General features: G+C 43.4%; 1 long non-coding RNA gene across 1 annotated transcript in view; it reads left to right on the plus strand.

The window, feature by feature from the left end:
* LOC311248597 overlaps nucleotides 1–15,275 on the plus strand; it is a 44,406-nt gene extending 29,131 nt beyond the window's left edge. Inside the window, exon 4 of the long non-coding RNA XR_014620962.1 lies at nucleotides 15,203–15,275. This is a non-coding gene — a long non-coding RNA (uncharacterized lncRNA). The remainder of the gene's footprint in view (nucleotides 1–15,202) is intronic.
* The last annotated feature ends 10,122 nt before the right edge of the window (nucleotides 15,276–25,397 follow it).

Consider the following 25,397-nt stretch of genomic DNA (forward strand, 5'->3'; position numbering starts at 1 on the left):
ACAGCTTTCGGATACACCCTTATTTGTGACATCAAACAGTGACAGAATTAGGACTATAGATAATGCAATTTTGTGCATGACATATAGTGTAACTTGGGGGCACTATGACCCAGGAGTACCCTGGCCAGGTATTGACAGAGGAAGTATCACGCGAGTGAGACTTGACTTCGACGTGTGTTGCCGTCTGTTGAATGGAAGCATGATATAGTATAGCTCAGTATATTGCGTATGTGATGATGACATGACACACAAGGGTAATAATTATTTGTATTTTCAGGCTGTATCTGCGCCTATACAGCCTGAAAATACAAATAATTATTACCCTTGTGTCATCATCACATACCGCAATATACTGAGCAACATTAGGAACAAACACATAATTCAAATGTAACGTTAGTGCCCACCATCAAGTACGTCTACACAACATATAAGAGTTATAGGTCGGAAATGATGGAAATAGATTTACCAACAAAAAAGGTGTTTAGCCTGCTCATACCTTAACTGTATTAGACATTTGTTAATGATGAATAGGCTTCACTTCAGATTAGGGCACACAATATCATCTGCAAATTATTATAGATGTTTTATAAATGTCTTAACAAATCATTTGTTAAACATGAAAAGACAAGTCTGGTAATTGCTTCGTGTGTATTCATAAAAGTCCACAAATAAACAAACAAACTATTAGACATTTGTTAATGATGAATAGGCTTCACTTTAGATTAGGGCACACAATAGCATCTGCAAATGATGTATAGATGTTTTATGAATGTCTTAACAAATCATTTGTTGAACATGAACAAATAAATGGCGGTACAGTATAGTTGTTTTTCATATCCATTTTTCAAAGCATCTACAAATGTCTTACTACACATTAACAACATTATTTAATGATGAACAATCAAGTACAAACAATGTTGATAATGAGTTATAAATAATGTAGAACTAATTTGTAAATGTTATACAAATATAGTTATAAATGATTTTATAATAATTTACAAATGTATATAAATGATTTGTTCATGATTAGTTCATTATCTACAAATACCTTATAAAGGTCTTATAATTGATGTTATTATAAAGTGTTACCCACCTTTCATACATAGAATGCAGCTCAAAGTGCTTAACAGAGCAAACAAATTTAAACACAAAATTTGACAATAAATCAAAACAAAGTAAAGAAAAGAAAAGCAGGAGTTTAAAACCACAAAGAAAATAGCAAAACATGATTAAGAAAATAGCTAAAAAGCATAAATGACAACAGGGATTTTAAAATCAGCTAAAAGCTATAAAAATAGGTATTGAGCTGTGCTTTAAAGCTAGGGTTTGTCTGTTAGGGAGGTAGGGTTGGTCTGTTCTGAGACAGAGGGTTGAAGGTAGGGTTGGTCTGTTCTGAGACAGAGGGTTGAAGGTAGGGTTGGTCTGTTCTGAGACAGAGGGTTGAAGGTAGGGTTGGTCTGTTCTGAGACAGAGGGTTGAAGCAGGTCTGGTCTCTTCTGAGACAGAGGGTTGAATCAGGTCTGGTCTGTTCTGAGACAGAGGGTTGAAGCAGGTCTGGTCTGTTCTGAGACAGAGGGTTGAAGCAGGTCTGGTCTGTTCTGAGACAGAGGGTTGAAGCAGGTCTGGTCTGTTCTGAGACAGAGGGTTGAAGCAGGTCTGGTCTGTTCTGAGACAGAGGGTTGAATCAGGTCTGGTCTGTTCTGAGACAGAGGGTTGGGGTAGGGTTGGTCTGTTCTGAGACAGAGGGTTGAATCAGGTCTGGTCTGTTCTGAGACAGAGGGTTGAATCAGGTCTGGTCTGTTCTGAGACAGAGGGTTGGGGTAGGGTTGGTCTGTTCTGAGACAGAGGGTTGAATCAGGTCTGGTCTGTTCTGAGACAGAGGGTTGAAGGTAGGGTTGGTCTGTTCTGAGACAGAGGGTTGGGGTAGGGTTGGTCTGTTCTGAGACAGAGGGTTGGGGTAGGGTTGGTCTGTTCTGAGACAGAGGGTTGGGGTAGGGTTGGTCTGTTCTGAGACAGAGGGTTGGGGTAGGGTTGGTCTGTTCTGAGACAGAGGGTTGAAGGTAGGGTTGGTCTGTTCTGAGACAGAGGGTTGAAGGTAGGGTTGGTCTGTTCTGAGACAGAGGGTTGAAGGTAGGGTTGGTCTGTTCTGAGACAGAGGGTTGAAGCAGGTCTGGTCTCTTCTGAGACAGAGGGTTGAATCAGGTCTGGTCTGTTCTGAGACAGAGGGTTGAAGCAGGTCTGGTCTGTTCTGAGACAGAGGGTTGAAGCAGGTCTGGTCTGTTCTGAGACAGAGGGTTGAAGCAGGTCTGGTCTGTTCTGAGACAGAGGGTTGAAGCAGGTCTGGTCTGTTCTGAGACAGAGGGTTGAATCAGGTCTGGTCTGTTCTGAGACAGAGGGTTGGGGTAGGGTTGGTCTGTTCTGAGACAGAGGGTTGAATCAGGTCTGGTCTGTTCTGAGACAGAGGGTTGAATCAGGTCTGGTCTGTTCTGAGACAGATGGTTGGGGTAGGGTTGGTCTGTTCTGAGACAGAGGGTTGAATCAGGTCTGGTCTGTTCTGAGACAGAGGGTTGAAGGTAGGGTTGGTCTGTTCTGAGACAGAGGGTTGGGGTAGGGTTGGTCTGTTCTGAGACAGAGGGTTGGGGTAGGGTTGGTCTGTTCTGAGACAGAGGGTTGGGGTAGGGTTGGTCTGTTCTGAGACAGAGGGTTGGGGTAGGGTTGGTCCAGGTGTCTTTAGTGGAGGGGAGCGGAGGGGGATCCTGAGTGGTAGAATGGAGCGTGATTTAGGGCTGGGCGATATAACGATAACGATAAATATCGCGATATATTTTAATAATCGATATCGAATATATATATTTTTTTTTTTTTTTTTTTTACCTGCAACAGGGCAGTTTTAAAACCAGAGACAGTGGACAGACTTGTCTTTCTTGCCTGCAACTTAAAGTAATGGCTTTGCTTGTCCAAATGACAATACTGACCAAATTCAGATTTCTTTTTCTCTTGTCCATTTATTTTGTTTGCTTTCTAATTTAAAATACATTTTGAAACCGTCTGTACACAGTAGGCTATGTGTGCTAGCAGAACTAGACTCCAGTCACGAGTCACAGTGCACATGTGCGGTGGTTTGTCCACCAAAAAAGCGCCAAAAGATCGAAAATAAACTAGCAGAGCCAGAACTGTTCAACTCCTCTGGAGCCACAGCCAGCAGAGAAGCCGGTTTACTTTAGCTTTTAAACCAGCTGCAGCCTGAGAACTGGAGTGTGAGGGGATGTAACACTAAAGATGGCGGCAATGACAAAGAATTGCTGCAAAATAAACATACATATGTTGTTTAAAAAAAAAAATGTGTTTTTTTTTTTTTTTTTTTTATTATTTATAACAATTCGATAATTATCGATATCGAGAAATAAAATAAAATTATCATATCGTTATCGCGATATGATTTTTTCCATATCGCCCAGCCCTAGCGTGATTGTCACTGAGGCTATCTGATGTAGCACGCACACACTCACGCAAACACACACACACACACACACACACACACAGACTCTGCACACCCTACTGGTTGCCAATAGGACACATTTCTGACTGTGATTCTTGTCTCTCTCTCTCTCCGCCATGTTTACATTCCAAACTGTCTCCGTCTAGACCTCAGAGAGGCGCTGGGGGGGGGGGGGGGGGGGGGGGGGGGGGGGGGCGGGGGGGTTCACAGAGGATATGTTGGTGTGTGTGAGTTTATTTGTGTGTTTGTGCATTTGTCTATGTGCATTTGTGTATGTGTGTGTCAGGGGACCACCGTGTCTCACTCCGTCTGAGCCGTGAGACTGACCGCGTGTCGCGGGGACAAAGGTCCCAGGCCGGGGGTCAACGGGGTCGAGGCTTAGGCTCGGTTCAGGCCGGCTGTGCATCTGTCTGCATTGTTTGTGTCCAGCGTGTGTGTGTCATTAAGTGTGTGTCATTAAGTGTCTCTTTAGTTAACCCTTTCACTGCCACACTACCAAAGTATGTCAGCGTGACGGCAGCTTCAGGTCTAGAGCGCAGGGATTAAAGCGTTCCGTCTTGAGACGGATATCCGTCAATTTGATTCGGAGTCGTGACGGATTTTCCGTCAATTGGCTACCTATAATATGATTTGTAGATGGGAACAGAGTAAGCACCCGCCAAGCGCCAATGGCGTGTAGATTTACTCTTTGGCTGGTAAATTACGGAGGCTAGTCGCCACCCTGGAACCCCTAACCCAGGCAGTGTTAGTGCCTTGCTCCACCCATTGAGGTACAGGGGGAATGGAAGCCCTAACCCAGGCAGTGTTAGGCGCCGGTTACACCTTTCGTTTCATTTTCGTTTCATTGTCAGATGAGTTTCGCCGCAACATGGCAGCCTCGAGTCACACTTTCGTTTTTGTCACCTGAGCACACTGATGTAGTACACTGCCAAAGCAGTAGGTGGCAGTAGGTGGCAAACATGAAGGCAATTTCAACCAATCAGAACTTGAATGTGCCTGCAAAGCAAATGCCAGTGCAGCACTTCTTTTTCAGCAAAGTCTAATAAAAGTGCAATAAACAAAACGGATACATTCACTGTGTGTTCTGCCTGTCATTTGTTGATGAAACAAAACTAACATCAACACAAGTGACCACCAAGAGCGGATAGTTTAGTCTAAAAAAAGATCGGTAGCTACATTGTTAGCTGCATGCTAACGTCAATGGAATATGCCATTCTAACAGTATAGCATTGTGGCTAGAAGCTAACGTTAGCTCACGCTAGTTAGCCAGCACCAAACTGATGATATCGGGAGCTATCAGTAGTTAGATAACATTAGAGACAACGCTGTGTGTATTAAACAAAGGTGAATAGATGACTGGGCCATTTTGTTTAATGCTTGTTAAGTTGAAAGAGGAGCTTTGAGCTAACAGGGTCTGATAGCTAGCCAGTGGTAATGCTAGCAGAATGAATGGATGTAAACTTTATTTAACATATTGCATAATGGGTACAATACAATACGGCTCAATACAAACAATTGTTTTTTTTTTTATCCACTTTTTCTCCCATTTTCTATATTTTCTCCCATCCCAATTTTGTATCATCCAATTCAACACTCCCCTGTCACGAACGCTGTTTCTTGCCTCCCACAAGCCGGCTGCAATGTGGACTAAGTCATACATAGCACAAGTCCCCTCCGGTACTTGAGGTAACAGCAGTCGCATCTTTTCACCTGCGCAGCTCGATCTCTCAGTGGCGAGGAGTAACGCGTGGGAGGCTCACGCTGCCCCCGACACTTCCTGATTCTACTGCGCAGGCGCACCAACCGACCTGTAGGAGTCGCTGTCCACAACGCCCGATCTCCACCCATCAGTTTCCCACCCCCTAATACGGCCAATGTGTATTAGTATGAACGACCAGCTAAACTCAAAGCAATGTGGAGCGCTGGGCTCGAACAGGCAAGCCCAGCGTCTCCGTCATTCGTGGCGAGCGCCTTGCTCACTACGCCACGTAGCCGCCCTCCAAATACAAACAATTGTTAAGGGAATGCAGACTGTTGTAGCTTGGACTGGGGTCCTTATAACAATAACTTGACAACACATGGTAGCTGCAGCTATTTGGGACACGGAGCTATGTCCCAAACACACACACACACCCACACACACACACACTGTTGTCACCGGAAGGGCACTTTGGCGTGCTGGGTTCGAGGTCAGCTACGTCTGAAGCGCAGCTGAGGGGGGTGGAGTTCCGAACTCCCTCTGGTACCCACGGTTCCCCCACGGGCCTCTCGCTTAATGTCAATAGCCTCTGCTGTACGGGGGAGAGGCCGGTGTCTTCTTCTGTCGCTCTGGAGTGGAGGCAGCTAGTGGCTGCTGTTCGGTTGAGAGATTTAGCGAGGGGGCCTTGTAGTGTCCACCCTAGGCGGGTCTCGACTGCTGCAGGACAGCCTCGGGTTCCGGTATGGACCCGGTCTATCGGGACGATGAGGTCTGCATGGTCGGAGCCTATCAGCAGGGTCGGGGTGGCACCGTCTATGAGCGGGATAGGTAGTTGACGCAGGTGCACGTATTTATCCATCAGCTGTGGGATGGGGTAGGTGTACTGTGATAGTCCTATTTCTTGGCTGGTGAAAGCGTTTGTAATCCTATACCGTCGCTCTGGCTGCCCGCTTGCTGCGATAGTGAAGGAGACATTCTCGCCCTTTATCGTCTTTAAATCTCTTCTTATTGTCCGAATCGTCATTTGGTTCTCGCTCCCCCGCAGTCCCAGCTGGGCCGCAGCGGACGCGAGCAGAAGGGTCTTCTCTGACCCGTCATCAAGGACGGCGTAAGTGTCCATGACTTTGTCCTCGTGGCTCAGGAGCACCCTGACCACTTTGAGGAGCACACGGGGGGTCCCGCTATGCTGGGGGTCTATGTGGAGCACTCCTGTCTCGGGTGGTGACGTAGACTCTATATGGCACGAGTCGCACCTTGACTCCCAGTGTCTGCCGTAGCAGTCGGGACACCAGGGAGCGGTCTGGTGGAACTTTGGTTCTGGTACATCACCGCGACGGGCCCACTCGGTTGTCCTGGCTGACGCTTGTTGATGTCATGCAGGACCTCCAGGTGGGTGCCACCGCACCTGCTGCACTTCTTTTTCAAGCGGCACTCAGCTGCTAGGTGGCTGCGCGCGCAGCGGCGGTGGTCCTTGACCCACTGGCTCACATCATCCGTGGTCAGCTTCTTGAAATCTTCGCACTGATAGAGCCGATGTTCTCCCTCACAGTACTGGCACTCAATCTTCCACTGGTCCTCTTTCGTCGAGGGGGTGTTGTGGTTCTGGTGCTGCGGTACTGATTCGGCTTGGTGCATAACAGTCACCGATCTTCTTCCATTGTTTATTCTCCTGGGTCCCTCTCTGGAGCTTGGCGTGCTCCGCCCGAACGTATCCAGTTGTAAGCTGCTGACTTCTCTCGCCAGGAAGTCGGCTAGATCAAGGAGGGATGGTTCGGGGCCGTTAGGATCCCGGTGGTCTCTCTGCCGCCTAAAACGCTCTTGTCTTGCGGGTGGCAGCTTCTCTAAAATCCTCTCGACGTTAGAGTTGGCGTATAGCTCATGCATGCCCTTTTCCCGTTGCGCTCCCAGCATCCCTACCAGGGACTGCACTTTGATTGACAGGTCGTCTAGTGAGCGATTGTCTGTTGCTGGGGGTAAGCGGTCAATATGCCTTATCTCTTCTATCACGTAATCCCATATACGTCCATATCTCTGGTCCAGCGCCGCTAGGGCCGCTGTGTATGGTGTCGAAGAGGTGGCATAGGCCAGCGCTATATTGTGCGCTCGCGGTACTTTCAGGTGCTTCAGTAATATTGCATACTTGTGGCGTTCATCAGCGACATCCACCATCATTGTCTCTAGGCACATCCGGAGCTCCGTGTACTGTGCTCGACTCTCATAGGCGAAGTCGGGAAATGACGGCGTGGCAATGTATGATGTCATGGATGACTGGCACATCGGTGAGCGTTGGGGGAGAGGCCTCCTAGGCGAGTCTCCTCTTGCGTGTCGTCTTGGGCTGGTACTTGGTGGGTACCGAAGGTCGGGTACCCAGGTGCTGTTCCTCGGGGCTGACGGTGCGTCAAACTCACCCGTGAGTTGAGTCGGGGGTTTGTAGCGCAGGGCCTCGGGGCTGACTTCTGGGCTGTACTGGACCTCCTGGTCCTGAGTACGTTGCTGCTGGTCGGGGCTGTACTGGGCCTCCTGGGCCAGAGCACGTTGCTGCTGGTCGGCTTGACACTCCTCCTCCTCCTCCTCCTCTTCCTCTGCTAGGACCTGGAGTCTTCTGTTCAGTCTCTCGGCATGGTTCGGTTCTTCCCGGTTGCTGGGTCTCGTATGGACCGGCCGGGGAGGGGGTTCCGAGACGTGGACAGGATCCTCCTGTAGGCGGGGTCCCGGGTCGCTTCGTCGGGTAGGGGAATGTGTCCTAGACCCATGTCTTGACGATCTCTGGGAGCTCCGTGCGGAGTGAGGGGGTGTCGCCATGGCAACCAGTTTGTCCATCAGCTCCGCCTGCAGCCGGTCGCGCTCTGCCTCGCGCCGGGCATGGGCTGCGTCGCGCGCTGCTTCGCGCTGGGCATTGGCGGCGTCGCGCTGCGCATTGGCGCTGGCCTGGGCAGCGTCGCGCTGTGCGTTGGCGACGTCGCGCTGGGCATTGGCGCTGGCATGGGCGGCGTGGAGCTGTGCATTTGCGACGTCGCGCTGTGCATTGGCGGCGGCGTGCTGTGCATCGGCGCGGCTTCTCTCAATGTTCTCTTCTGTCTGGAGGCGTCTGGTCTCCAGTCTTATGCGGTCGTCTTCACTCCTTTGTTGCGCCTGGAAGCGCTCTCGCTCGCCTGCAAAATGTTCGCGCTCGCGCGTCTGTTGCGCTTGAAGTCGATCGCGTTCGGTGGAGGCTGCCAGGGTGGCGATGAGTGCCTGCGCCAGCATCTTGTCCGCCTCGCTGGGGGAAGACGCCGTTCGGGGCGATCGGCTCCCGGCAGTACTTGTTGGAGATCCGTTCTCCTGTTGCGTACCGAGGAGATCCGTCTCCTGGGTGCGCGTCTCTTTTGGGTTGTCTTCCTCCCGGAGCTGATCGGGGGCTATTTCTTCGGTATTGTCTGGGGGTAAAGTCGTGTCAGTTCCCTCCTGGTCCCCACCGTGAGCTTGGTCAGTTACATTAGCACCCACTAGGGCCTCTGTGGTCGGGGTAACCTGGTTGTTAAGGTCAGACATAATTTTACTTTCTACTTTTTCCGCGTTTAACTTCCCTTTAAAGCTAGGTATTGGACTGACAGAGTATGCCTCTAGATAGGGAGGTGGCTGCCGTCTGCGCTGCGGGCGATCTAGCTTAGGAGAACCGTTTGTGGAGTGTTCGTCATCGGCCATGTCAATATTAATATTATATTAATATTACGCTAATTATTCTCCGGCTATCGAAGGACCAATTCTAACTGAGGGGTACAATTCCCTGACTGTATTAATCAAGTATTGATATCATTAAATCACTACCGTCTTGTACATTACTGGCCAATACCGTACAAAGGTATTTTAGATGACAACACTTCCACAATAACAGGTTTCCACTCAAATACTAATTTAGAATATTTATTACATCAAGAATATTGTTACATTACTTAGATTGCGCTTATAAGGCAAAGAATGTGCAGGCAAATCAATAACGAATATTAAGTAATTAGATCTAGGGATATTCTGGGCAAGGGTGTACTACCAGTTGTAAGCCAGCAGAGGGGGGCAATGCTCTATGAAATGTCAATGGTTCACGGAGCTCCAGCAAGGCACCTGGAGACGGTGTCTTACTCCCTGAGTCAGCGGGGAAAAGCAGCCTGGTCCCAGGATGCGCGCCGCGTAGGTGAAAGCCGTGGAGCCTCTGGTACGACAGAGACGGGCTGGAGTGATGGTCTCGCGGGCAGGTGTAGGTCCCACAGTAGCGGGGTAGACGGTTCTCTGTTCCAGCAGCTTGGTCAAAGCAATGAAGAATAATAATCCTTGCCGGAAAGTGGCACTGCTGGCGGGGTGTAAATCCTCCGTGGTGCGCGGTATAGGTATCCTCCGGTGCGTGGTAGTGCACGGTTGAACTTGACGTTACTATCCTTATTAGCACGCGGTAATAAGTGCTCTATTGTAGACACACAATTACTCACTTCACGTGGTCTTTGACTCGTAATGAAGGTTTACTAATAAATAGCGAACGATGCGTTAAACAAACGCACTAGGATAACACGAGGCTCTATCTTGGGGCAATGCGAGCCCTGCTCTGCCCACGTTGCGTAGTGGGTGAGACGTTGCTTGGATAACTGGAACTGAACGAGACTGAACGGGACAATGGACTAAGGAGGCTAAGAGGAGTTCTACATTTCTTGCGCCCTATTTATATGTACCGTGGACAAATAGTGCCATTCGTATTTTGGTAGCCGTATTCATGGGCAGAAGCTGGGCATGTACAGACATATCTCGTCGGTACCTTTGAAGTCAGCTCTAGGGTGTAAGGCAGTGGCGCCAGGGGATCGCTTCCAATAGGAGAACGAATATTATGGTCTGTAGGCTAAAGGGATATTCCGTATATATGTACAAAGAATATACAAGGGATATCAAACGATATACAAATATTATACATGGGATCTCAGGCAATAAATATATATATTCGGTTTAATCTGACCCTTTGTAACACCCACCCTGATACAAACACAGCTCTCACCACTAGACATCATGAAATGTTTTGAAAGGGTTGTGCTGGGCCACCTTAGGGAGCAGGTGGCACCTTATTTAGACCCCTTGCAATTTGCATATAGGAAGAGTGTAGGAGTCGATGATGCACTGATTTTTATGTTGCACCAAATGTATAGCCACCTTGAATCGTCTGCCAGCTCTGTTAGGGTAATGTTCTTTGATTTTTCTAGCGCTTTCAATACTATCCAGCCACATATCCTAGCAAATAAAATGATCCAGTTTAAACTGCACAACTCAACCATCTCTTGGTGCACGAAATATCTTGTTCCTCGACCTCAGTTTGTCAGGCTGGATGACATAGTATCGGATGTCATCTGGACAGAAACTGGAGCCCCCCAGGGAACAGTTTTGGCGCCCTTGCTCTTTGTGCTCTATACTGCGGACTGCAGACACAGTGAGGCCATGTGCCATATGCAGACATTTTCTGACGACACAGCGCTGATCGGTCTAATCAATAAAGGTGATGACCAAGCCTATAAAAAGGAGATTGACTCATTTGTCCACTGGTGCGATGCCAACTTCTTGGAATTAAACATTGAAAAAACCAAGGAGTTGGTCATCAACTTCAGTAGGAAGAAGGTGAATGTCTCTCCTGTCATCATTAGGGGGCAGGAGGTTGAAATAGTCCAGTCCTATAAATACCTTGGCGTTCACCTGGACGGTAAGCTGGACTGGAAGCAGAACACAGATGCTGTGTTTAAAAAAGCCCAGTCTCGGCTCTTTCATCTGAGAAAACTTCGTTCTTTCGACATCAGCAGGTCACTTCTCTACGTATTTTACCAAGGTATCCTGGCTAGTGTCCTGTTCAACGCTGTTCTCTGCTGGGGGGGGCAGCATCACTGTGTCGCACAAAAACCGTATAAATAAAATCATCGAAAAGGCTGGCTCAGTGATTGGCCTTCCTCCTGATTCCCTGGAGATCACCATAGTCAAGCGAACCAGGACTAAACTGAACACCATTTTATCTTTTGTAGGCCACCCATTGTCTAGTATTTTCGATGCTCTGCGAAGCTCTTTTAGTAACAGATTGCTGATGCCTCAATGCTCTACTGAGCGACTGAGAAGGTCCTTTGTAGCTGCTGCGGTAAGAATGTTTAACGAACACCGATAGCACTGTATTAAGAGGCTCTCCTATTGTGTTGTTCATATCCCTTACCTACTCCTACTAGTTACTATATCTATATCTGTACATATCCCTTACCTACTCTTACTAGTTACTATATCTATATCTGTACATATCCCTTACCTACTCCTACTAGTTACTATATCTATATCTGTACATATCCCTTACCTACTCTTACTAGTTACTATATCTATATCTGTACATATCCCTTACCTACTCCTACTAGTTACTATATCTATATCTGTACATATCCCTTACCTACTCCTACTAGTTACTATATCTATATCTGTACATATCCCTTACCTACTCTTACTAGTTACTATATCTATATCTGTACATATCCCTTACCTACTCTTACTAGTTACTATATCTATATCTGTACATATCCCTTACCTACTCCTACTAGTTACGATATCTATATCTGTACATATCCCTTACCTACTCTTACTAGTTACTATATCTATATCTGTACATATCCCTTACCTACTCCTACTAGTTACTATATCTATATCTGTACATATCCCTTACCTACTCTTACTAGTTACTATATCTATATCTGTACATATCCCTTACCTACTCTTACTAGTTACTATATCTATATCTGTACATATCCCTTATACTCTTACTAGTTACTATATCTATATCTGTACATATCCCTTACCTACTCTTACTAGTTACTATATCTATAATCTGTACATATCCCTTACCTACTCTTACTAGTTACTATATCTATATCTGTACATATCCCTGACCTACTCTTACTAGTTACTATATCTATATCTGTACATATCCCTGACCTACTCTTACTAGTTACTATATCTGTACATATCCCTCATCTACTCTTACTAGTTACTATATCTATATCTGTACATATCCCTTACCTACTCCTACTAGTTACTATATCTATATCTGTACATATCCCTTACCTACTCTTACTAGTTACTATATCTATATCTGTACATATCCCTGACCTACTCTTACTAGTTACTATATCTGTACATATCCCTCATCTACTCTTACTAGTTACTATATCTATATCTGTACATATCCCTTACCTACTCCTACTAGTTACTATATCTATATCTGTACATATCCCTTACCTACTCTTACTAGTTACTATATCTATATCTGTACATATCCCTTACCTACTCCTACTAGTTACTATATCTATATCTGTACATATCCCTTACCTACTCTTACTAGTTACTATATCTATATCTGTACATATCCCTTACCTACTCATACTAGTTACTATATCTATATCTGTACATATCCCTTACCTACTCTTACTAGTTACTATATCTATATCTGTACATATCCCTGACCTACTCTTACTAGTTACTATATCTATATCTGTACATATCCCTGACCTACTCTTACTAGTTACTATATCTATATCTGTACATATCCCTGACCTACTCTTACTAGTTACTATATCTGTACATATCCCTCATCTACTCTTACTAGTTACTATATCTATATCTGTACATATCCCTTACCTACTCCTACTAGTTACTATATCTATATCTGTACATATCCCTTACCTACTCTTACTAGTTACTATATCTATATCTGTACATATCCCTGACCTACTCTTACTAGTTACTATATCTGTACATATCCCTCATCTACTCTTACTAGTTACTATATCTATATCTGTACATATCCCTTACCTACTCCTACTAGTTACTATATCTATATCTGTACATATCCCTTACCTACTCTTACTAGTTACTATATCTATATCTGTACATATCCCTTACCTACTCCTACTAGTTACTATATCTATATCTGTACATATCCCTTACCTACTCTTACTAGTTACTATATCTATATCTGTACATATCCCTTACCTACTCATACTAGTTACTATATCTATATCTGTACATATCCCTTACCTACTCTTACTAGTTACTATATCTATATCTGTACATATCCCTGACCTACTCTTACTAGTTACTATATCTATATCTGTACATATCCCTTACCTACTCTTACTAGTTACTATATCTATATCTGTACATATCCCTGACCTACTCTTACTAGTTACTATATCTATATCTGTACATATCCCTTACCTACTCTTACTAGTTACTATATCTATATCTGTACATATCCCTTACCTACTCTTACTAGTTACTATATCTATATCTGTACATATCCCTTACCTACTCTTACTAGTTACTATATCTATATCTGTACATATCCCTTACCTACTCTTACTAGTTACTGCTGACCAGGATGACTTACTACCATAGTGTCTTTATACCTGTATCACTGTACACCTAAGCACACTTTATATTTATTGGCAAATAATTTGCACTACAACCCATACATCATTACACCTTACTGTAAATTGTACCTAAATTGTACCTCATTCCATTTCTGCTTTGCACTGTATAGTATATTGTATGGTTACTTCTACTCTACATTGAGCATTGTATATATGTATATACTGAACATTTTTGTCTACGTACTTGACTTCTATTTTATACTTGCTATACTTATTTCATACTTATCTATTTTTGCCTAGCACAGTCTCTGGAGCGAAACAGAAAGAAGCATTTTGTATAAAAGTATTCTGTACTTCTGTATGACAACTAATAAAGAAACTTGAACTTGATATTAACACTACAACTCTGTACATACATCTGATTAGCACTATTACTCAGTAGTACTAATTTATATATGTTATACCCAGTTTAATGACCTGTACATTGTATATTACTGTTGCACTTTACTGTTACATTTGCACTCTGGTTGGATGCCAAACTTATTTGCGTTGTACTGTACTGCTGTATAATGACTATGGGTGTAACGATGCGACCTCACAACGATTAATTTCGATTACGATTATTCAGGCAACGATTCAATGCATCATGAAATCTCTTCATTTCACCACGATTCGATTTGATTCGATTCGATTGATTTTCGATACATTTTCTATCAGTTAATTCCCCCAAACATTTTGAATACACAAATGTGGCTGGGGGAACTGATTCACTCAGAATGAATGGAGTATAGTATTTTTTTTTTCTTTTTTCTTTTTGATTAATTTAGATTATAATCGATTCTAACATTTTCAAATCGATGCAGTTGAATCGTCACATTAGAATCGATGCATTTCGATTAATCGATGCATCGTTACACCCCTAATAATGACAATACATTTTAATCTAATCTAATCTAACATAATCTAATCTAATCTAATCTAATATAATATAATCTAATATAATCTACATACAGTATGTTTTTTCGACCAAATCTACATCTTTGCCCTCATTGAGAATGCAAGGTTCTATGAATACATAGAACACAAGCACCCACGGATGTTTACCAGGAATTCCAAGTTGGCAGCTTCTATTCTTCCAAGACATGTCAAGACCTACTCAGCTTTCTGTGACGCCGGTGCTAGATGTGTCAGTTACCACGTATTTGGACCGTGATAGGTTCGACCTATTCGTGACATCACATATGAAACTCAGATTTCACGGAAGTGCAGAGAAGCTCTGCCTCTCCAGGGTAAGAATGTGAAAAAGATGCTCTGGAGACAAGGTCTGTACTAATAACAACCAGGAGTTATTATTAAGTCAAAGATGAGCAAACTAAATAGTGTTTGAGTGGCGGGGGATCTTTAATTAAAGGTGCACCACAGAGGAAGCCGTCCACTACGGAAGCTCAACGTGGTCACACGGGCAGATTGCTGGTCCTTGAAAGATCTCAAACGTGAACATTGTCTCTACTTCAGGGGCGACTGCTGATTTTATACATGCACGTTTGTTGACCTTCTGACGTAACAGTGACACGTCGGTAATTCTGGGTGTTTGGTTTCCAGGGCGACGATCAAGAGATCTGCGGAGGGCGGGACTGTACGACCTGCCAGTGTCTGCCCGCTAAAGGAGCCCGGGTAAGACCTCCCCCTCGTTCACACATCACCAGCCAATCAGAACACAGCCAATCAGAACACGGCTCGACACGGTCCCCACGCTGTCCTGTGTTTCCACCTTGTCTCATTCAGTGCCGGTGTGGCACCAGACAACAACACCTCCAACACTAGTGGAGACACATCATTACAGGGACTCATGTCTCCTCCCAAAACACAAACCACCACCGGTGTGGTGGAACAGACAGGTGTTTTATTATTCCACATCAGGCTAATCTAGTCCACAAGTGTAGTGAAACAGACAGGTGTTTTATTATTCCACATCAGGCTAATCTAGTCCACAAGTGTAGTGAAACAGACAGGTGTTTTATTATTCCACATCAGGCTAATCTAGTCCACAGGTGTAGTGAAACAGACAGGTGTTTTATTATTCCACATCAGGCTAATCTAGTCCACAGGTGTGATGATATTCTGCTGATTCATTAACTAGACGTTATTGTTATTACCTGCATTGCTTTACCCTGTGGAATAATATAATGATTCCCCAACTCCCTCATGTAAAGACATTCCCCTCCCCTTTCTACCCTATCCTGTGCCCCCCCCCCCCCCCACCCATTTGACCTATCAAATGGGACCACATCCCCCCCTTTTAACTATATAAGGCTCCTCCCGACAACAATCCTGGTCGCTACCTGGGTCATTCAGCTGATCACCTGGGGCGCGAGCCTCAGCCTCAGTACTATGTTTATTTCTATCTGTCCAGTTAATAAACCTTGTTATTAACTGAACCTCGGTTGACTGAGAATCTTCTTCTTCAGGATATCCACAATATCCCACAACCCTTTTCTTACTCTCTGCTTTTATTCTGTCTATTTTATATTCATTTTATGTCTATTTTACTGCTGTGAAGCACTTCTTGCAATTCTTGTATGAGAGGTGCTATACAAATAAAGTGTATTATTATTATTATTATTATTATTATTATTATTATTATTATTATTATTATTATTATTATTATTATTATTATTATTAGTATTGTTATTAGATGCAATGTTTAGAATTATTGCTTTAAAAGTATAATAAAGAACAATTTAGTGCTCACGTCTGCACTGGAAATGAAACAGAACCCAGGAAAACTCTGTAGTGAGTGACCCGTGCGGCGATTGGCGTTCTGATCTCTCCCATTGGTCAGATTGGAGTTCTGATCTCTCCGATTGGTCAGATTAGAGTTCTGATCTCTCCGATTGGTCAGATTGGAGTTCTGATCTCTCCGATTGGTCAGATTGGCATCCTGATCTCTCCGATTGGTCAGATTGGAGTTCTGATCTCTCCGATTGGTCAGATTGGAGTTCTGATCTCTCCGATTGGTCAGATTGGAGTTCTGATCTCTCCGATCGGTCAGATTGGAGTTCTGATCTCTCCGATTGGTCAGATTGGCGTTCTGATCTATCTAGGCATTCCAACAAGCTCCCCAAGCACGCCAAGTTGGTTGCTAAGCAACATAATTGTAACCAGGGAGATAGAGCATTTTCTTTGACTTAGTTCTCTAACTCTGTTCATGTTGTCTATGGTGAAGATGTTTTAGACGCTATATGTCTGTAGTCATACAAAAGCCCCAGGCTGTTTGTTGCTATGGTGATGGGTTACGGGTGATGCTGAAGGTACTTGGTACAGGTGCTTTGCTCAGGCCAGATCACCATCACACCCACAATATCGTCCAGCTCTCAGAACCACTGAATGAACGAGACACAATGTGGATGTTACAAACCTCACAGGACCCACTGTCTATGTCCCTGTCTCTGTTATGTCCCTGTTGTGTCTCTGTATGTCTCTGTTATGTCTCTGTTGTGTCTCTCTGTTATGTCTCTGTTATGTCCCTGTTGTGTCTCTGTTATGTCTCTGTTATGTCTCTGTTCTGTCTCTGTTATGTCTCTGTTATGTCTCTGTTATGTCTCTGTTCTGTCTCTGTTATGTCTCTGTTATGTCTCTGTTATGTCTCTGTTATGTCTCTGTTATGTCCCTGTTATGTCCCTGTTCTGTCTCTGTTATGTCTCTGTTATGTCCCTATTATGTCTCTGTATGTCCCTGTTCTGTCTCTGTTATGTCTCTGTTATGTCTCTGTTGTGTCTCTCTGTTATGTCTCTGTTATGTCTCTGTTATGTCTCTGTTATGTCTCTGTTATGTCTCTGTTATGTCCCTGTTATGTCTCTGTTATGTCTCTGTTGTGTCTCTGTTATGTCTCTGTTATGTCTCTGTTATGTCCCTGTTATGTCTCTGTTATGTCTCTGTTATGTCTCTGTTATGTCCCTGATCTGTCTCTGTTATGTCTCTGTTATGTCTCTGTTATGTCCCTGTTCTGTCTCTGTAATGTCTCTGTTCTGTCTCTGTTATGTCTCTGTTATGTCTCTGTTATGTCTCTGTTATGTATCTGTTATGTCTCTGTTATGTCTCTGTTATGTCCATGTTATGTCTCTGTTATGTATCTGTTATGTATCTGTTATGTATCTCTGTTCTGTCTCTGTTATGTCTCTGTTATGTCTCTGTTCTGTCTCTGTTATGTCTCTGTTATGTCTCTGTTATGTCTCTGTTATGTCCATGTTATGTCTCTGTTATGTATCTGTTATGTATCTGTTATGTATCTCTGTTATGTCTCTGTTATGTCTCTGTTATGTCTCTGTTCTGTCTCTGTTATGTCTCTGTTATGTATCTCTGTTATGTCTCTGTTATGTCTCTGTTATGTCTCTGTTCTGTCTCTGTTATGTCCCTGTTATGTCCCTGTTCTGTCTATGTCTCTGTTATGTCTCTGTTGTGTCTCTCTGTTGTGTCTCTGTTATGTCTCTGTTATGTCTCTGTTATGTCTCTGTTATGTCCCTGTTCTGTCTCTCTGTTATGTCTCTGTTATGTCTCTGTTCTGTCTCTGTCTCTGTTCTGTCTCTGTCTCTGTTATGTCTCTGTTATGTCCCTGTTATGTCTCTGTTATGTATCTGTTATGTCTCTGTTATGTCTCTGTTATGTCTCTGTTATGTCCCTGTTATGTCTCTGTTATGTCTCTGTTATGTCCCTGTTGTGTATCTGTTATGTCTCTGTTATGTCTCTGTTATGTCTCTGTTATGTCTCTATTCTGTCTCTGTTATGTCCCTGTTATGTCTCTGTTCTGTCTCTGTTATGTCTCTGTTATGTCCCTGTTATGTCTCTGTTATGTCTCTGTTATGTCTCTATTCTGTCTCTGTTATGTCTCTGTTATGTCTCTGTTATGTCCCATGTTATGTCTCTGTTATGTCCCTGTTATGTCTCTGTTATGTCTCTGTTATGTCTCTGTTATGTCTCTGTTATGTCCCTGTTATGTCTCTGTTATGTCTCTGTTCTGTCTCTGTTATGTCTCTGTTATGTCTCTGTTATGTCCCTGTTATGTCTCTGTTATGTCTCTGTCATGTCTCTGTTATGTCTCTGTTATGTCTCTGTTATGTCTCTGTTATGTCTCTGTTATGTCCCTGTTATGTCTCTGTTATGTCTCTGTTATGACTCTGTTATGTCCCTGTTATGTCCCTGTTATGTCCCTGTTATGTCTCTGTTATGTCTCTGTTATGTCTCTGTTATGTCTCTGTTATGTCCCTGTTATGTCCCTGTTATGTCTCTGTTATGTCTCTGTTATGTCTCTGTTATGTCTCTGTTGTGTCTCTGTTATGTCTCTGTTATGTCTCTGTTATGTCTCTGTTATGTATCTGTCTCTGTTATGTCTATGTTATGTATCTGTCTCTGTTATGTCTCTGTTATGTCTCTGTTCTGTCTCTGTTATGTCTCTGTTATGTCTCTGTTATGTCCCCTGTTATGTCTCTGTTATGTCTCTGTTATGTCCCTGTTATGTCTCTGTTATGTCTCTGTTATGTCTCTGTTATGTCTCTGTTATGTCTCTGTTATGTCTCTGTTATGTCCCTGTTATGTCTCTGTTATGTCTCTGTTATGTCCCTGTTATGTCTCTGTTATGTCCCTGTTATGTCTCTGTTCTGTCTCTGTTATGTATCTGTTATGTCTCTGTTATGTCTCTGTTATGTCTCTGTCTCTGTTATGTCTCTGTTATGTCTCTGTTATGTCTCTGTTATGTCTCTGTTATGTCTCTGTTATGTCTCTGTTATGTCTCTGTCTCTGTTATGTCTCTGTTATGTCTCTGTTATGTCTCTGTCTCTGTTATGTATCTGTTATGTCCCTGTTATGTCTCTGTTATGTCTCTGTTATGTCTCTGTTATGTCTCTGTTATGTCTCTGTCTCTGTTATGTCTCTGTTATGTCTCTGTTATGTCTCTGTTATGTCTCTGTTATGTCTCTGTTATGTCTCTGTTATGTCTCTGTTATGTCTCTGTTATGTCCCTGTTATGTATCTGTTATGTCTCTGTTATGTCTCTGTTATGTCTCTGTTATGTCTCTGTTATGTCTCTGTTATGTCCCCTGTTATGTCTCTGTTATGTCCCCTGTTATGTCTCTGTTATGTCTCTGTTATGTCTCTGTTATGTATCTGTCTCTGTTATGTCCCTGTTATGTATCTGTTATGTCTCTGTTATGTCTCTGTTATGTCCCTGTTATGTCTCTGTTATGTCCCCTGTTATGTCTCTGTTATGTCTCTGTTATGTCTCTGTTATGTATCTGTCTCTGTTATGTCCCTGTTATGTATCTGTTATGTCTCTGTTATGTCTCTGTTATGTCCCTGTTATGTCTCTGTTATGTCCCCTGTTATGTCTCTGTTATGTCTCTGTTATGTCTCTGCTATGTCCCTGTTATGTCTCTGTTATGTCTCTGTTATGTCTCTGTTATGTCTCTGTTATGTCTCTGTCTCTGTTATATCTCTGTTATGTCTCTGTTATGTCTCTGTTATGTCTCTGTTATGTCTCTGTCTCTGTTATATCTCTGTTATGTCTCTGTTATGTCTCTGTTATGTCCCTGTTATGTCTCTGTTATGTCTCTGTTATGTCTCTGTTATGTCCCCTGTTATGTCCCTGTTATGTCTCTGTTATGTCTCTGTTATGTCTCTGTTATGTCTCTGTTATGTCTCTGTTATGTCCCTGTTATGTCTCTGTTATGTCTCTGTTATGTCTCTGTTATGTCCCCTGTTATGTCCCTGTTATGTCTCTGTTATGTCTCTGTTATGTCTCTGTTATGTCTCTGTTATGTCCCCTGTTATGTCTCTGTTATGTCCCTGTTATGTCTCTGTTATGTCTCTGTTATGTCTCTGTTATGTCTCTGTTATGTCTATGTTATGTCTCTGTTATGTCTCTGTTCTCTCTCTGTTATGTCTCTGTTATGTCTCTGTTCTGTCTCTGTTCTGTCCCTGTTCTGTCTCTGTTATGTCTCTATGTTGTCTCTGTTATGTCTCTGTTATGTCTCTGTTATGTCCCTGTTATGTCTCTGTTATGTCTCTATGTTGTCTCTGTTATGTCTCTGTTATGTCTCTGTTCTGTCTCTATGTTGTCTCTGTTATGTCTCTGTTATGTCTCTGTTCTGTCCCCTGTTATGTCTCTGTTATGTCTCTGTTATGTCTCTGTTATGTCCCCTGTTATGTCTCTGTTATGTCTCTGTTATGTCTCTGTTATGTCTCTGTTATGTATCTGTCTCTGTTATGTCCCTGTTATGTATCTGTTATGTCCCTGTTATGTCTCTGTTATGTCTCTGTTATGTCTCTGTTATGTATCTGTCTCTGTTATGTCTCTGTTATGTCTCTGTTATGTCTCTGTTATGTCCATGTTATGTCTCTGTTATGTATCTGTTATGTATCTGTTATGTATCTCTGTTATGTCTCTGTTATGTCTCTGTTATGTCTCTGTTCTGTCTCTGTTATGTCTCTGTTATGTATCTCTGTTATGTCTCTGTTATGTCTCTGTTATGTCTCTGTTCTGTCTCTGTTATGTCCCTGTTATGTCCCTGTTCTGTCTATGTCTCTGTTATGTCTCTGTTGTGTCTCTCTGTTGTGTCTCTGTTATGTCTCTGTTATGTCTCTGTTATGTCTCTGTTATGTCCCTGTTCTGTCTCTCTGTTATGTCTCTGTTATGTCTCTGTTCTGTCTCTGTCTCTGTTCTGTCTCTGTCTCTGTTATGTCTCTGTTATGTCCCTGTTATGTCTCTGTTATGTATCTGTTATGTCTCTGTTATGTCTCTGTTATGTCTCTGTTATGTCCCTGTTATGTCTCTGTTATGTCTCTGTTATGTCCCTGTTGTGTATCTGTTATGTCTCTGTTATGTCTCTGTTATGTCTCTGTTATGTCTCTATTCTGTCTCTGTTATGTCCCTGTTATGTCTCTGTTCTGTCTCTGTTATGTCTCTGTTATGTCCCTGTTATGTCTCTGTTATGTCTCTGTTATGTCTCTATTCTGTCTCTGTTATGTCTCTGTTATGTCTCTGTTATGTCCCATGTTATGTCTCTGTTATGTCCCTGTTATGTCTCTGTTATGTCTCTGTTATGTCTCTGTTATGTCTCTGTTATGTCCCTGTTATGTCTCTGTTATGTCTCTGTTCTGTCTCTGTTATGTCTCTGTTATGTCTCTGTTATGTCCCTGTTATGTCTCTGTTATGTCTCTGTTATGTCTCTGTTATGTCTCTGTTATGTCTCTGTTATGTCTCTGTTATGTCTCTGTTATGTCCCTGTTATGTCTCTGTTATGTCTCTGTTATGACTCTGTTATGTCCCTGTTATGTCCCTGTTATGTCCCTGTTATGTCTCTGTTATGTCTCTGTTATGTCTCTGTTATGTCTCTGTTATGTCCCTGTTATGTCCCTGTTATGTCTCTGTTATGTCTCTGTTATGTCTCTGTTATGTCTCTGTTGTGTCTCTGTTATGTCTCTGTTATGTCTCTGTTATGTATCTGTCTCTGTTATGTCTATGTTATGTATCTGTCTCTGTTATGTCTCTGTTATGTCTCTGTTATGTCTCTGTTATGTCCCCTGTTATGTCTCTGTTATGTCTCTGTTATGTCCCTGTTATGTCTCTGTTATGTCTCTGTTATGTCTCTGTTATGTCTCTGTTATGTCTCTGTTATGTCTCTGTTATGTCCCTGTTATGTCTCTGTTATGTCTCTGTTATGTCCCTGTTATGTCTCTGTTATGTCCCTGTTATGTCTCTGTTCTGTCTCTGTTATGTATCTGTTATGTCTCTGTTATGTCTCTGTTATGTCTCTGTCTCTGTTATGTCTCTGTTATGTCTCTGTTATGTCTCTGTTATGTCTCTGTCTCTGTTATGTCTCTGTTATGTCTCTGTTATGTCTCTGTTATGTCTCTGTCTCTGTTATGTCTCTGTTATGTCTCTGTTATGTCTCTGTCTCTGTTATGTATCTGTTATGTCCCTGTTATGTCTCTGTTATGTCTCTGTTATGTCTCTGTTATATCTCTGTTATGTCTCTGTTATGTCTCTGTTATGTCCCTGTTATGTCTCTGTTATGTCTCTGTTATGTCTCTGTTATGTCCCCTGTTATGTCCCTGTTATGTCTCTGTTATGTCTCTGTTATGTCTCTGTTATGTCTCTGTTATGTCTCTGTTATGTCCCTGTTATGTCTCTGTTATGTCTCTGTTATGTCTCTGTTATGTCCCCTGTTATGTCCCTGTTATGTCTCTGTTATGTCTCTGTTATGTCTCTGTTATGTCTCTGTTATGTCCCCTGTTATGTCTCTGTTATGTCCCTGTTATGTCTCTGTTATGTCTCTGTTATGTCTCTGTTATGTCTCTGTTATGTCTATGTTATGTCTCTGTTATGTCTCTGTTCTCTCTCTGTTATGTCTCTGTTATGTCTCTGTTCTGTCTCTGTTATGTCCCTGTTCTGTCTCTGTTATGTCTCTATGTTGTCTCTGTTATGTCTCTGTTATGTCTCTGTTATGTCCCTGTTATGTCTCTGTTATGTCTCTATGTTGTCTCTGTTATGTCTCTGTTATGTCTCTGTTCTGTCTCTATGTTGTCTCTGTTATGTCTCTGTTATGTCTCTGTTCTGTCCCCTGTTATGTCTCTGTTATGTCTCTGTTATGTCTCTGTTATGTCCCCTGTTATGTCTCTGTTATGTCTCTGTTATGTCTCTGTTATGTCTCTGTTATGTATCTGTCTCTGTTATGTCCCTGTTATGTATCTGTTATGTCCCTGTTATGTCTCTGTTATGTCTCTGTTATGTCTCTGTTATGTATCTGTCTCTGTTATGTCTCTGTTATGTATCTGTCTCTGTTATGTCTCTGTTATGTCTCTGTTATGTCTCTGTTATGTCTCTGTTATGTATCTGTCTCTGTTATGTCTCTGTTATGTATCTGTCTCTGTTATGTCTCTGTTATGTATCTGTCTCTGTTATGTCTCTGTTATGTCTCTGTTATGTCTCTGTTATGTCTCTGTTATGTATCTGTCTCTGTTATGTCTCTGTTATGTATCTGTCTCTGTTATGTCTCTGTTATGTATCTGTCTCTGTTATGTCTCTGTTATGTCTCTGTTATGTCTCTGTTATGTATCTGTCTCTGTTATGTCCCTGTTATGTCTCTGTTATGTCCCTGTTATGTCCCTGTTATGTCTCTGTTATGTCTCTGTCTCTGTTATGTCTCTGTTATGTCTCTGTTCTGTCCCCTGTTATGTCTCTGTTATGTCCCCTGTTATGTCTCTGTTATGTCTCTGTTATGTCTCTGTTATGTCTCTGTTATGTCTCTGTTATGTCTCTGTTATGTCTCTGTTCTGTCTCTGTTATGTCTCTGTTATGTCCCTGTTCTGTCCCTGTTCTGTCCCTGTTCTGTCTCTGTTATGTCTCTGTTATGTCCCTGTTCTGTCCCTGTTCTGTCCCTGTTATGTCCCTGTTATGTCTCTGTTATGTCTCTGTTATGTCTCTGTTCTGTCTCTGTTATGTCTCTGTTCTGTCTCTGTTATGTCTCTGTTCTGTATCGTATCGCTCTCGCTCGGCATCGCTCTCTGCACTATCTCGCATACGTGCACGCGCACTGAATAAAGACCACAATGTACCTTTAATCCCAATATTCGTCTGACCACACCCCTATCAGCTTACCCATATAAGCAGGGGTGGGGCCACCCACTCTCCTCCTTCTCGCTTTCACCACAAGGAAGAAGTGCCTCGGTAGATCCCCACACTTGACACCATGATGGAAGAAAGGTTTAGGAGCAGCTTTGGGAAACAAGGATACGTTGACATCATATCTTTATTTTCTCTCTCACTATTTTCGAGAAAATACGGCGATATTGTCTTCGTACTGGAGTGTCTGGAAGATGATGATCATTCTAAAAACCCTCCACCGGTTTTCGTATTGGGAGCACGCCGCTGCATGCTTCTCAACTGCAGTTCCTTGCTGTGTTTGTTGGGGTGAAACCTGTCAGGCCACAGCTGAACTGTCGGACATGCCGCTGTTGTGAGAAGCGGTGCGTTCCAGGTTGGGTGAGTAGTGTTTGCTGGCGGGCTCCACTTGTCTGTTAGTGCTATGGGGGCTACTTGACAAAGTTTATGGAAACCGGCCCCAGGCTAGGGTCCTTTGTTCAGCCACCTAGGCGACAGAAGACCTTGGTCTGAAGACCATTATAGTTTTAACTAGTGGGCCGCGACCATTGACACTGGTGATCCCTGTGTGTTCTGGACGAGTGGATTCTCTCTGTCACCGTGTTAAGGCCCCATCTTTCATATCCAAATGAGAGTATTCCTTCACGAGGGGATATGTGCATGTAATGTGCGATAGCGGCAGATTCATGTTCAAAGTCAGCTACACAGGCCAGTTGGTACTGTGCTGATTCCGTCGGATGTGGTAAAGTCACCGTTGTGAAGCGGTGTTGACATCTTGTTTTCTCTTTTCTCTTAAAAAGTGAGGAGAGGTTCAGAACGGCGGCCTGTCTGGGTGAGTGTTATGTCATTGTTTACATGTTCATAGCTTACGGTTAGCCAGTCAGCTGTTAACTGCTGCGTTAGCCTGCTGGATCGCTGCATGGCCTGCTTAGGGCCTACTATTAGCCAGTCAGCTGTTAGCTGCGGGGCTAGCATGTCGTGGTCGCTAGGTAACGTTAGCTTGCTGCTATGGCCATGGCCTGGCGCGGGGTAGCTTAGCTTCTCGCGCGCCGCCGTGAGCTCGCTTCTGATCGCGTGCGTCGTTAGATCGGCGTCTCGCGAGCAGAAGCAGTAGCACCCGAACGGTTGGAGCGGCCGTTAGCT

This window comes from Notolepis coatsorum, assembly GCF_963971535.1.
Source record: "Notolepis coatsorum genome assembly, contig: SCAFFOLD_696, whole genome shotgun sequence".
Classification (NCBI taxonomy): domain Eukaryota; kingdom Metazoa; phylum Chordata; class Actinopteri; order Aulopiformes; family Paralepididae; genus Notolepis; species Notolepis coatsorum.